Genomic DNA, 13,903 nt, shown 5'->3' with positions numbered 1-13,903 from the left:
TTTTTTTTTGGGAGGTACCGCGGTTAACACCAAATAATGTCACTAATAAATGTTTATTCATATTTATAGTAAACATTTGATAAAAGATGACGTTTCGATGATATATTTAGAAAAAATTTGCTAGGATTGGTTAAGTTTTGAGTGTTGTTTCGAATATGGAAAAAAAAGCATCTTCGACATATTAAACTGTTTTATTTATTGATATTTTTATTGTTATTTCTTTTCTTTAAGCTGTTTTATGGATGTGTGCAGCGTTTGTTTTTTTATGGAAATAAAATTAAATAATTTGCTCTGAAAATACTTATTTTCGTCCTTCGTATTCAAAACACCAAGTGCTCGTAATTTAATCAATCTTAAAATATTTTTAACCTACAGATTCTAAGCTAATTTCTCAAATATTTCTGTAATATTGAAAGTAGACGAACCTAAAAAATTGATCTTAAAAAAATTTCTGTATAATAACATGTTTATGATGTAAAAAATTATATTAAAGTATAGTAAACGATATAAGAGAATTTCTTTTATTTTTATTTATATATATCAATATAAAATATTTTTTAAACTATATAATTAAATAACGAATATTTAAATATTAATAATAAATATTATAGTTGCTGTTATATTCATACTCTAGTTATAAACTTATTATTATGTAACTCTGCAAAATAATTGAAATGTTATTAAATCGATATTAATTGTAAAAATTGTAAAAATTAAAGTATAGTTATATACTTTAAAGGATTAATTTTGAAGTTATAAAATAATATTTGTGAAAAGGACGAATGGCTCGACGAATGGCAAGCAAATAAATTATGTTTTGAAAAGTGTATCTATTATGCATGCATTTATTTGTTTCAAATAAAAGTTAATAATTTGAAAATCAATTATAAATAGCTGTGAAAGTTATGAAAATTTTATGGTAAAATTATTCCGAAAAGATCATTATTTAGACGAACGGCTCGCTTCATTTGAGAGTTAAAAAGTTAAAAATACGTTGAAATGTCATCTTTTACAAAATGTTTACTATAAATATGAATAAATATGAATAAACATTTACTCGTGTCAATTTTCAGTGTAACTAGATTTAGACTTTAGATCATAAATGAAATAATAATAAAGTACTAAAATGTAAATGCCAACACAAGGTCGTGTGTATACATAAATTTATTTTCATATAACAAGAACATAAACGTTTCGATTATCGTTTTGAGTCTTCGTACATAAAAATATTGTCACTAATAAAATTCACATAAATTGTGAAGCATAATGTGATACGAAATCGAAGCAAAACATCATATAGAATATAAAATGAGATAATCAATTTATTAATGATTGCAAGAATTTAGCATTATAATGAATAAAATGGTCATTCATAAGAAAAAATTTCATCGAATATATAACTTATCCAAACCGGATTATAAACTTTGAATGTAGCAATAAATATAATGAGTGTCAAAGAACTTAGGATACAGACAGCAGTTCGCAAGAGTAGAGATCCTCTGATTATACAATATTATAACCACCTATCAAAAACAGGAGGAAATTATTGGTCAATCCAATAAAATCAAATTTGTAAACAGAACTAATTTGAATGGGAAACGAGTGCGTGCTTGTCCGCGTCACGCTTCCGAAAATTTCGTACGTCGCTGACGTAAACGTGAGTTGATGACTGTCGAGGCTGATGGCATTACCAAGCAGGCGGACTACGATCCGAAACGTATCATCAACCATCCTATTTTAATAACACGATTTTAGAGAGAGCTGCCCGCCTCCCTCGACGTTGTCATTACGTAGCCGTTTGGGGGTCATTTCGCCCGAAATAATTGGCGGTCCCGGTGGTTGTCTCAGCACGTATAGGGTCGAGGCATAACGGTAATGGCAGGGTGCCGTCCTCGATAATTTCGGCCATGTCGGGAACGTGCGGTGCCGCGCGAGAGGACCTATGGCGCGCAAGACGAAGGGAGAATTAGGCATAGAGAGGCGACCCCGACGGAAAGCGCTTCTCATGCTAACCCCCGGTAACGAGCCGAGGCGCCAGATAAGTAGAGGGCACCCAACGCCGGCCTTCGGGAGAAATAAAATCAGGAGATTGCGGGCTACGGTGCCGTGTCGTCCTCCCCCCCCCCTCCCGTCCAGAGGTCTTTAATGCCACCTAACGCGGGCTGATTTATCAAAGGCAGTGCCATTACCGTATCCGGAATGGCCGTCGTTCGGGAGGACTTGAGATATGTCCGATTATGGACGGGTGTTCCATAAATCGAATCTCCGGAGGATAACGCTTCGGGGGGAGGGGGGAACATTCGCTCGTCCCGACTCGACTCGACTCGATTCGATTCGACTCGACTCGACTCGACTCGACTCGACTTGGCTCGACTACACTCGATACGACTCGGCGTAAACGCAAGACGGTGCATGTTTCGCCCGGAGCTTATACGATCTTCAAGTTATGTTAATGGCCGTAATATTACGCGTAGCCGCGATGTGACGCTTTATTAAGCGGGAGGAGTCCGCCGGGTCCACTCATGAAGATGTGTGAACTGAACGTTTCATGAACTCTCAGGGACGAAGACACAGGTCCTGTGGTCGGTAAGTCTCTTTGAACGTCACGTCGAATGTTTTTCGCTTTTAACATCTCGATGTAAACTCGTTACTCCTTCGTGCACATTTCAATTTAGTAGATTCTGGCGGCTTTCTCGACCGCTCGTTTATCAATTGATAGATTATCTGCCGCAGTGTCCGCTCGCCGAACGGGCGAACACTTATCATCGCCGTATGATGGAGCGATACGATCATGGCACGTTGTAGCTCGAATAAATCAGCATCGCCACGGCGTTCATAAACAAATGTCAGCGAATTTGTACAAAGGTATACGCGGTTTGCACAAGGGATTTCGGATGCCAGCACGATTTCGGGATAGTTCGAGCTGTCGCGATATCGCCGATTACAGGCTGCTGGCAAAACCGCACGATGTCGCGCGTCCGGCATATATAGGACTCTGCTTTCTCTCTCTCTCTCTCTCTCTCTCTCTCTCTCTCTCTCTCTGGACCTGGAGAAAAAAAAATACGCGGATCCGGTCGCGTACATAAAAATGCAGGTCGTGCGCGCTTGCGCACCACACTGTTCATTCGGCTCGACATCGGTGTTTTATGGGCGACAGCTTTGTGTGTTCCGCAGTAGGCATTATTTTTCCTTCTAAACTCCGTTATACCTGGAACAATGGAGAGATTAAAACGTAAAATATGATCTCTCGAGTATAGTCGACGGGTCGGGGGCGTGATGCGCCGAGAGGGATGAAGAGGAGGTGAGTGGGAACGGTATGGGGAACGTCTACTGCCTACGGTAAATTTCGGTGAATACCTGGGGGGTTACCTCCTCAGGTCAGCTTCGTTTTCCTTCAACATGACGCAGCGAGAACTGATTTATCGATTCTGAGACTGAACAAAATAGTATATATATATGTGTGTGTGTGTGTGTGTGTGTGTGTGTGTGTGTGTGTGTATTATATATATGGCTAATGAATATTTCGCGATATTTATTGTCCTCGATTATCTACGTATATTACCGCGATTTACATCAGTTTTGTCACGGAAGTGTTATTTGCGCTCTTTTTCAATTCGAACAATTACTTCTGCATGTTGTATTTACACACTGGGATCATAAAACTAATCGCGAAAGTAATTTATTTTGACGGTAAAATAATTTAGCGCGCATACAAAACTTTATGCCTGATGCTCGATGGTCTATCGTATATCATCGGACAAAGATAACAATTGTTATTTGTAAAAAGATAATTACTTTTGTTGTAACTGATGTTCGGGAAGACGATTTATCAGCAGATAGAAAATATGAAATTTATAACGACATTCTATCTCATCAATTACGACGATCTTACTTGAGCGCGAATGCGATAAGAAAATAAAATATGTTGCTCTCTTACGTACGTTAAAAATGATGAATAAACGTGATTTTATTGATGGTACATTATGAATAAATAATAATACTATTGACTCAACTATAATATAAGATAAACGTTAACTCTGTCATGCAATCATTAAAAATGCAGTAATTAATTAACTTATCAAAATTGTCGAAACGTCTCCACTCAAAAAGAACGTGGTTTTTTAAGGATGTCTCCATAAAATAGTTCTGTATAAAAAGGAATATTATAAACATATGAAACGGATATATATGTGTATTTTCTATGTGTTACACGACATTTAAAATTATGAATGGAATTCTATTTCGGATTTGATTGCGAATTATAGATTGTCTAAAGTGGACTTAATGCAATTTTATAGTTTAAATGAAAATGTTCTCATTTAATAATTGTTTTAAAAATCTCTGTTTTTTATTAAAATAATTTTTTATTCGGATTCTAAATCATCGCTAAACTGTCGTATCACTTTCAAATATAATGTAGAAAGATCTGTAATTTTTTCATTTTGTTACAAAATACGTATAATACATTTTTGAGGGTTGAAACAAAAATAACATTTAATCATGTTAAGAACATATTCTTTTGGCGAAAAAATTATTTGATTAATCAATAATTTTTTGTCAAATGGGAAAATAATTTTTACTCTTTTTCTTCGGGAAACTTAATTTTTTTAATTGCGTCACTTTAATAAAAGAGCAATTCAAGTATCAAGTAACAATGCTAGATTTTCATGCATGATAAATGAGTTTATATTTGCATAAAACAATTCTAAGTATATACTTAGTAAATTTCACAGCGAGAAACGAGCGTGTAAGCGTTTTGCGTAAATAAATCTCACTTTCATATAGTTCTGAAAATTTGTTGCGGCCAAAGAATTCTCTCGTATTTACAGTGAAGTATACGCGAATTACTTCGCAAACACGGTTATTAAGGCTTTCTTTCAATCCCGTTTCATATTTTCACGTCTCCTCTAAGATGTTGATTTTACAATTGCCGGTTTTCTCTCGCGTTAGATCATTTCTCTATTTTACCAATGTACGCGTCGGCGAAAACTGCTCCCCATGATAGACATTGACATTTAGCTCGGCGTTCGATTTTTGCTCGGATTACCATCCCGCTTGTGTTGCGTGAATATTAAGCAAGTCGTTTAATCAGTAAGCCGTTATTATTGATTGACAGCGCGATAAAGCCATTTGGGCCTGCGTGTATGCACGACAAACTGGGATTCGCAGACGATTGACAAACTGTCGCCTCGTCCATCGTCTAAATTAAGTGGTAATCCGAGTCAGTCGAACGCATCATATTTATTATCCAAAGCTGTTTACACATGTCCACGTTAATTTCAACTACCGCTCTGCGCTCTGTTCGGTCTGCACGCGAGGTTCCCATCCGTGGTAAAAGGCGCGTATCGAACGCCGGATCAAATCAATTTACCGTGCCACCGATTTGGACGTAACATCTTACACGTCACGCCGTACACATGTCAAACTCATCATGTGCAAGGATTGGCACACATCAAGCGATTTTTCGCTCGTTATCGTAATATTTCCTGCCAAGTCGCCTACATCGTGCACATAATGTGACAAACGTGTAGCAATAATAGAAAATGGGCAGCTTGACAGATAAATTGGGGATACACGGAAAAAAAATCGATTTTTGCTGAAGTAGTAAAGTATCTAAAAATTTAGCTAAACAGAGATCTGAAGAATAATTTTGTGGAATCGTCAAAATAATTATGCGATGCTCAAGCTGGTTGCTGGAATGTCAATATTTTTTGTAGCATTGTTTATTGTGCTTCAATTTTTTTATATAATTATTTTGATAGTTTAACAAAGATTTTTTTTTTCAGATCTATCTAGATTTTTAGATACTTGGAGAAAATTTTTCTTTTCGTGCAGTTACATGGATAATTAAGTCTTCACTGCACCCACACATGTGAATATTGAAAATGGTTTTGCACTATCAATTTTTATATGAAATTACATATTCGTGTGAATTTCATTGTCATGAACTAAACGTAACTTTTTTTTAAATTCTTGTATAAAGTATATCTCTACAATATTTGACTTTATGTATTATTTATTATTGTCGATCGTTAATTCTATCAGTGATATGCACACTGCAGAAGATCTCAATCGAGGGTTGAAATATTTATTAGTATTGTTACATCAAATAAAAATATTTTTACATATAACCAGCTTGTATTGGCACTTATACGTGTTTTACAAACTTTGATTTATTTTCACCAGAGTTTAAATTCATTTAATTTGCTTAATATTGAAAATGTTTCATATTTTTTATTAATGTCCAGAAATGTTTTGTATTTTGAATCTGAATCCATTTTGAAAAAAAAAATCAGTTTTCAATATTGAACTCAGAAATTGCAACTTTAAGTAGGACATATTGGCTCGAAGTTATTTTAACTTTATTAAACTATATCAAAATAATTATGTGAGAAATTCAAATATCAAGCAATCCTGCAAAAAGTTTTGACATTCTAGCAATCAACAACGTCCTACATAATTATTTTGACAGTCCGACAAAATTATTTTCTGTAATATCTGATGACATTTTTAGATACTTCAGCAAGAGAGACCGTTCTTTCAATGCAAAGTTTGTTGCGTATAAAGGCGTTCTGGCGTCTGATCTAAATAATAGCGTGAAATTGGACGAGATAGCGAGGAGCGTTGAAACTTATTCTTACACATATCACCGTCGTCGCCTCTCGTCTCTGTCTGCGATTACGAATTTCGCGAAAGGCGTTGGACGGCGGCGGGCGCGGCGGACCACGGTGCGCGCTCTTGTATTTGTCGAATACACGAAGTCACGTACCGAATACATTATCGGACCGGTGTACGGTCTATGCATGCGAAGGCTGAAAAGCAGGCGCAGCTCGTAGCTCGTGCGACGGTTGGAGAGAGAGAGAGAGAGAGAGAGAGGGCGGGTGGGACGAGCGGACGGATGGACGGACGGACGGGCGGGTAACTATATTGATTGTGTAGCCGGCTGACAGCGACAGTGACATATGTCACCGAAGCTTCTCGTTATCGCTGATTTAAACATGAGGCAACGAGGCCCTTGCCGAGTTGCCCCGGTGTGCCGCGCCGCGCCGCGCCGCGCCGGCAGCTCCGTATTTCTGCCCGTGTGTCTCCGTTCCCTGTTATTATTATTGCCGAGCGTGCACTTCTCTCTTCCTTTTTTTCCCTTTCTCTCCACGCGGTTCTTTTTTTTTTTCTCTCTTTTTTTTTTATCCGCCACTTCCCTTTTCCCGTTCGATCCATCGACCGGCATGTGCCTGTCGGAAGCCGGGTAACGTGACCTCTTTGATCATCGGCGTAGTGAAACGGGTTGTCAGAAATAATTATGAGCCCGTACTGTGGCCGTCGTAGATGCGTGACACGCGCGCCGTCGCTCCGCGCTCTTTCGACATCGTTGGGTCGCAGTCAATTTCAAGTCTCGCGCGAGAAACGAGGTCCCGAATTTATCGTGCTCGCGAGCACACGGCAGGGCGTTTTTCAATTTTGCAGAATCAAACGAACGGCGCGCGCGAGTTTGCTTGTTGCGCGATCGAGAAAAGAAAAAAAAAAAAATAAAAATAAATAAATAAACGAGCTAATTACGTTTCGACGGATTAATATTTCGACGCGTGTTGTAACGCAGCGCGACACAATAATCACCGAAATGTGCCACGCTGCAATGCGATAAATCCTCATCGAGAAAACCACGCGGATTTCGCGGATGTAAAGCCCGGCGTGCCGCACCGCAAAACGCGCGCTTCTCCGCGAAGCTTGATACACACAAAATAGGTTGTATCCGTCCTCTCGACAATATATACGTACATAACCCCCCCGCGTGGCGCGCACGCCCCTGTCATTTCGTGGCGCGCGCGTCGAGCTGGGTATATAAGAAGTTAGGAGAGGCGAAGAGAGAGAGAGAGAAAGAGAGAGAGAGAGAGAGAAAGAGAGGGGTGGGGGAGGGTAAGAGAAGAGGACGGACGCGAGGAAAGAAAGACCGCTATGATTTATTATCCCCCGCAAATTCTGTTTCTCCTTCGTGCACGCCAACTGCGCTCGCGTTCATCCATCTTTTTCCCTTTCATGGCTCACCAAGCAACCCCCGTTCCCGTCCCTCCCTCCCCCATCCCTCTCACTGGTCTCGGTGCCCCTGCTTCACGTCGGATAGTCTCTCCCTTCGCTCGCCCTCTTTGTTCCGCGCCATCTCTCAAAGTGACTGACTGCCTCCTTTATTATCCGCTTGTCAGCATTTTTACACTTTTATCCGAAGCTCTCCCGATGTCTATTGTTCCCGCAACGGATTCGTACGATCACAATACGGTCTTGAAGGACTTGAGCGCGCGGATCATTGTCGTCGGTGTCGTCGGGTTCTGTAGTCATTTGATGGTGTACCGCCGATTTAGAATGGTTACAATTCAATGCGCCGAATCAACCGGAAATGGATCGGCGAATAACGAGATTCATATTTGTTCTCAGGTAGTTCTCAGTGATAGCCTTGAATGTCTTGGAAGGAAAACCGATTGAGCCACTTTTGTGACTCGCGGGAACGGAAAGGATGAATAATATTATTCCATGTACCTGCGCTTGTAATGTATTTTCTGCAAAATGACACAGAAAATCATTTGTGTCGTGGTACTTGAGTTTTGTCTTGACGTTTTATAAATGGTTGTATGTATCCCGAGATCTCAAAAGTCACTCTTACATAAATTCTAGAGTCGTTCGAGGATCAAGTTTGAATTGAGATGGTATTAGTATGGAAAAAAAGCGATTTCGTATATATAAATATGAATTGTGAAAACATAAATGAATGCCTTATAAAAAATTATTCAGAAATTACTACTTGTCAGAAATTATCGTAAAATGTTATTGTAGAACACAGAACGATTTTCAAAATTTGGGCGACGTTGATAATAACTTCCAACAAGTATTTGTTCATTTATAAAATAAAGACTGTTATAAGTATCCGTGTAATTTTTTTTTACAGTACCATTGATGTACAATATTTGTCACTGAGGTATCCTTGGTAGTGCAAGTATGCGCGTATATATAAAAATTATAATAAGAAATTAAAAAGAGAAAAACTTTATTTGCAGTCGGATAAGTATTTCTATCGAGTAATATTTTATAGGCTCAAAGTTTTGTTTGGTTTTTCATAAATTGGAATCATGTTTTTCCCTTCGAACCGTTATTTTGAAATATGTGCCTGAACGTCTTTTATAATACCTATACATATCGAATATAATTACCTAGATAAACTCATCATTTCAATGGCTTTTAATGATAATCTATATATAATCTATATTATTTCCTAGTCTTCTCTCCTATTACAATCTAAAAGTTTTATTTTATTTTGCATAACTTCTAATATTTTTTATTAGTCTTAATACATGTAAAATAGTTTGGAATTAAAAAAGAAAAATATTTTATCACAATAAAGATATTTGTTGCGTTTTTTAAATAAAAGAGTTTATTCGATCAATTTCATTATATTGTTTCATTTTAAAGATTTTTAATTTTTTTTTTTGAATAGCTAAATATAGTATATAAAGTATAGAAAAAAAATGGAAATTTAAGGTTTTGAAATAATATCATGGATGCTATTTTGTAGGAATTATTCAAAGATGTTTCCTAAAACTCCATTAATCTTACTATGTTAATACGTACTATGTACCCAATTAACCTTCCGTGTACGGTTGATCCCGTTTACGGAATACCTCCTTTTATTTTGTAAACTGCTCGTTCGATTTTCATGAACCTTACTAGTTTATGGGATAATAATTTGATAATGCTTTATTAGAATCTAAGATTACAAATAAGTGTGTTTAAAACGGTGGATCCAATATTTTTTAAATTAAATTTAATTATCACATACATAAAACGTGGTTTTAGGAAATTTTTAATTGTGAAATATATATGTGTGTGTGTATTTTATATATATATATATATATATAAAACATTAAATTTTCCAATTTCACTTTATTTGAAGCTCATCAGTGCTACGCAAATTGTTAGTATTAATTTCCAAATTGACTTCCAAACTCTGATTGTGAACTTTGTGACATTAAATCCTCCTGCGTTGGAGATTACCCTTTTGAAATTCGATATTTTCAGATTACATTCAAACTCATTGTCAGTGATATTAAAAACTTCCTTTGAAGCTTAGTTTCACGGTAATAAGGTTATTTTTTTTTATTGAAATTTTAAAAGGCCAAAACTGAACTCTGCCACGACGTCTTCTTTAAGTTTTTTTTGTTAGAAAGTTCCCATCACACAAAAGGGTTAAAAAGGGTTGTAAATCATTGAAATCCGTCGAAATTGTTAAAAAAAATTCTCATGGACAAATTCTCTATTTTATTTTTCTCTATTGTTCAAATTCTCATATATAAATTCGTCTTTCATTATTTCATTGATAAAAACCTAATGGAGGAGTATTTGGCAACACAATTTTGGTAAAATAATTTATCTCATTTATTGTTGCTCTCTTCTTAAATTATACTTTAAAAATGATTTACAAATAGTAAAACTAATAAATTTTTGATTACCTGCTACTTTTTGTGTCTTATTGTTCCTTTAAGTATTGTTCAAAGATATATATAGAGCAGATCTACCCAATTTGAATGGACTGTATCTAATCGTAGATATAGTCCATCCAATTTGAATGGACTGTATCTAATCCCAGATACAGCCCATTCAAATTGGATAAGCCTGCTATCTTCCCTTGACCTTTTAATAAATTTATGTTCTTATTTTATTGACGGTGCTATTGCAGTGCTATTGTTGTACCACATTCTTTACTTTTTAATCTGTTTTCTCATTTAGTTGGCAATGCTATTGTCAACAAAAGAAATTCGTAAAAGTGAAAATGTACTATGCAGTACATTCCTAAATAGAAATCTAACAGAAACATCAATAAATATTAAATTTGGAATCAGATATTTCTAAGATTTCACTGTATTGTGTGTATTTAAAACAAAAAATACAAATATATTTTCTTTTAGAATTAGAAGAGATATCTTTTACAATTAGAAGAGGTTCTCCTTGAAAAAGAAGAGCCTTGAAGCTTTTTATCTTTTACGTTTTATAAACATTATAGAGATTAGTATATCAGGAAATAAATCTCGAATAAGTGTAAATAATTGTTTTTTAAGTGTTTGATATTTAAATTACACACTCACAAAGTACACACACATACACACAGTAAAAAAAAACACACATGCACACACACACAGTAAAAAAACTAAAACAACATCGTTTAACTATCAAAAATTCGAGTGATATATCTGTTTCAGATATTACGAACAATATTCATCGTTGTATTAATCATTGAGTTATGAGTACCAAATATTGTGAAGAGAAAAATATTTTATTCGCGTAAGGCCAATTAACCTTGCTTCAAGTAGTCGTAACTGTGATATACTGCCGTTACTAATAAAGCGTAGCCATATAACAACAGTTCGATCGCAAAAAGAGATGCTGTCAACGTAATTTACAATGAAACACAATTTCGCGAAACGTATATTCAGCACGACTGCGAATCATTACGGATGTACTTAACGTCGAAGTTTGCTCGGCAAACATTGTTTATAATAGCAGTACACGGCATTGATCAGACCGAATCCGTTATCGAGAAAGACGGCCGTCGACTCTAAATCTTTGTAGCGGGGCTTGAGGGGACTTGGTTGCGGAGATAAAAGAGAACTATATTAGCCGTAAACTCATCCGTCAGTGTCAAGACGTCAAAGAGTCGTCTTCAGGATATTAGCGGCGCCGCTACAGCAGACAGTTCACGCAGAGGCTATGCTTTGTCGACTGTCTTTATAGTTTTTCTTTTTTTTTTTTAGGAAGCTAAATAAGACGAAGAGTCTCGACATTGAACGAGACAAAAATCCTCTGAAGCAATTGATATAATTAAAAAAATATATATTTAAAAAACGGAAAATGCATGGAAAGCGCAGATAGTTTACGTCTAGAGAGTAAAGTAGAGAGTAAAGTTTTGTTGAAAATATGTTTATTAACAAATTTTTCGACATTTTTTATTTAATAATATTTATCATTGCTCAATCGATTTTTCAAATAATCCATTATACATTGAAGAAAGCGTTTGATAATATTGTATTTAACATTGAATGAAATAATTCCAATTAAATGTACGATTAATATAATGAAAAATAATTTTTCTAAATATTCATTATAATTATTGAATCAAATATATTTGACATTAGGTATTACTAGATTTTTTTCAATGCAATACAAAAAAAAACAAGGACTCTATTCTTTCAAGTTTTATTTTTACGATTACAAAAGTAAAAGTAAAGGCAGTTCTCTCTCTCTCTCTCTCTCTCTCTCTCTCTCTCTCTCTCTCTCTCTCTCCGTGAAAGCCAACAGTGCAATGCGTTTGCAGGGAAAATAATTTCTCGAAAGTAAAACCTGAAATATCGAGACGATCGCAGATTTCTGTTCACAGCTTATATTATAATGGTTAATGATACCGAGAGAATGGTTATAATGACTTCTAGTGTTAAATTACGGTCGACATACCTATATGCATTTCTCAGATACTGTTCGGTTGCATTCCTGGGCGAAGTGCTCCCCGGGGTAATTATTGTTTACCGCGGGTATGCGGTCTACGTAGCGGGCGTGTGGATATCGTCATAATTCGTCGTAATTACCTTGTAACATAGTTACTTCATCGATCGCTTTATCTTGCTTAAGCTGTACTTAACGGAATGGCCGTAATCGCCTAACCGCGGAGCGTTTGAGTTCCAACGAGGTCTGATAGTCAAGCTCTTTAATGGCTGTATCGCTCGTCAAGCGGACGGATATGATGCGTGCCTGGCGAGCGCGTAAACGCGTTACACGCGTGAGTGCACTGTTGAATTTCGCCGAATATATATTTCGCACGTTTTATTCTACGCAAATATATCCGGAGTGTCGCGACAATATTGCAACCGGAGCTTGTCGAAACGATGTAAAATATAAAAAAAGGATCATTCGTATCGATAAATAATACGCTATCGTGATTTCGCTTGAAATTATATGCGTCGAACAGATACACAACAGATACACTGGTGAAAATTTTTTCTCAGAATTCTTCACTCTAATTTTGCCAGTGCCTTCAAATTTTAAAATCTAAATTACAGAATTTTTCTATAATTTCGTAACTCTTAATATTTTTCAGATATTTTATATGGATTGGAATTTTTAAAAGTATCGCGAAAGTTTACATTTATTTACATTTATTCCAGAATTCCTCATTTTTTTATCATTCGGAAATGTTTAAAATTTTTTTTTTATTTCTCATTCTACAATTTCTGAACAAATTTATAAGATCTGAAAGAATTTATTTTTTTCGGAAATCTTTATATAAATTTAATATAACGAGTTCTTCAAAAATATCACGAGATATGAAAATGTTTTTTCACCAGAGACGTTTTCATTAAAAACAGATACAGAATCGTTATTTATCCATCCGGCGATTTGATAATCTAAGGTTTACGAAGAAATTTGTGTAACGAGTCTCGTGTAAAAAAAATATATATTTAAAACGCTACTTTACAGCCGAAGATCAGTCAAACTCATCAGCACATTGGCAGTGATAATTCGATATCGACGAATCTTAGGGGAATGGCGCGGCGGTCCACGATATAAAGAATGGCACGCAAACACCGAGAGATCGGTAGCCACGAGGCGTTAAGTACCGGATGACTCAGTGCGCACCGCGGTCGGGGCCGGGGCGATAATTAAAACGCTTTTACAAAACTGTAGGCAAACAGCGCTTAAGTGGCTGTCATTCGTTACCCCGTGGGGCCGCAGCAAGTCGGTAAGTCGCTGAGCGAGCAATCAATCACCCGACCCGTTCTCCCCTACCCCCGGCGGCCCATTACATTTCTATTTTGAAAGCTGCTTATTAAGCGGGGCCGGCTGGAGAGACAGACAGGTTTCACGGTATAAA

Source organism: Trachymyrmex septentrionalis, unplaced genomic scaffold, assembly GCF_001594115.1.
Source record: "Trachymyrmex septentrionalis isolate Tsep2-gDNA-1 unplaced genomic scaffold, Tsep1.0 scaffold37, whole genome shotgun sequence".
NCBI classification, from domain to species: Eukaryota; Metazoa; Arthropoda; class Insecta; order Hymenoptera; family Formicidae; genus Trachymyrmex; species Trachymyrmex septentrionalis.
The sequence above is the reverse complement of the archived record's forward strand: the minus strand, read 5'-3'. Positions refer to the sequence as shown.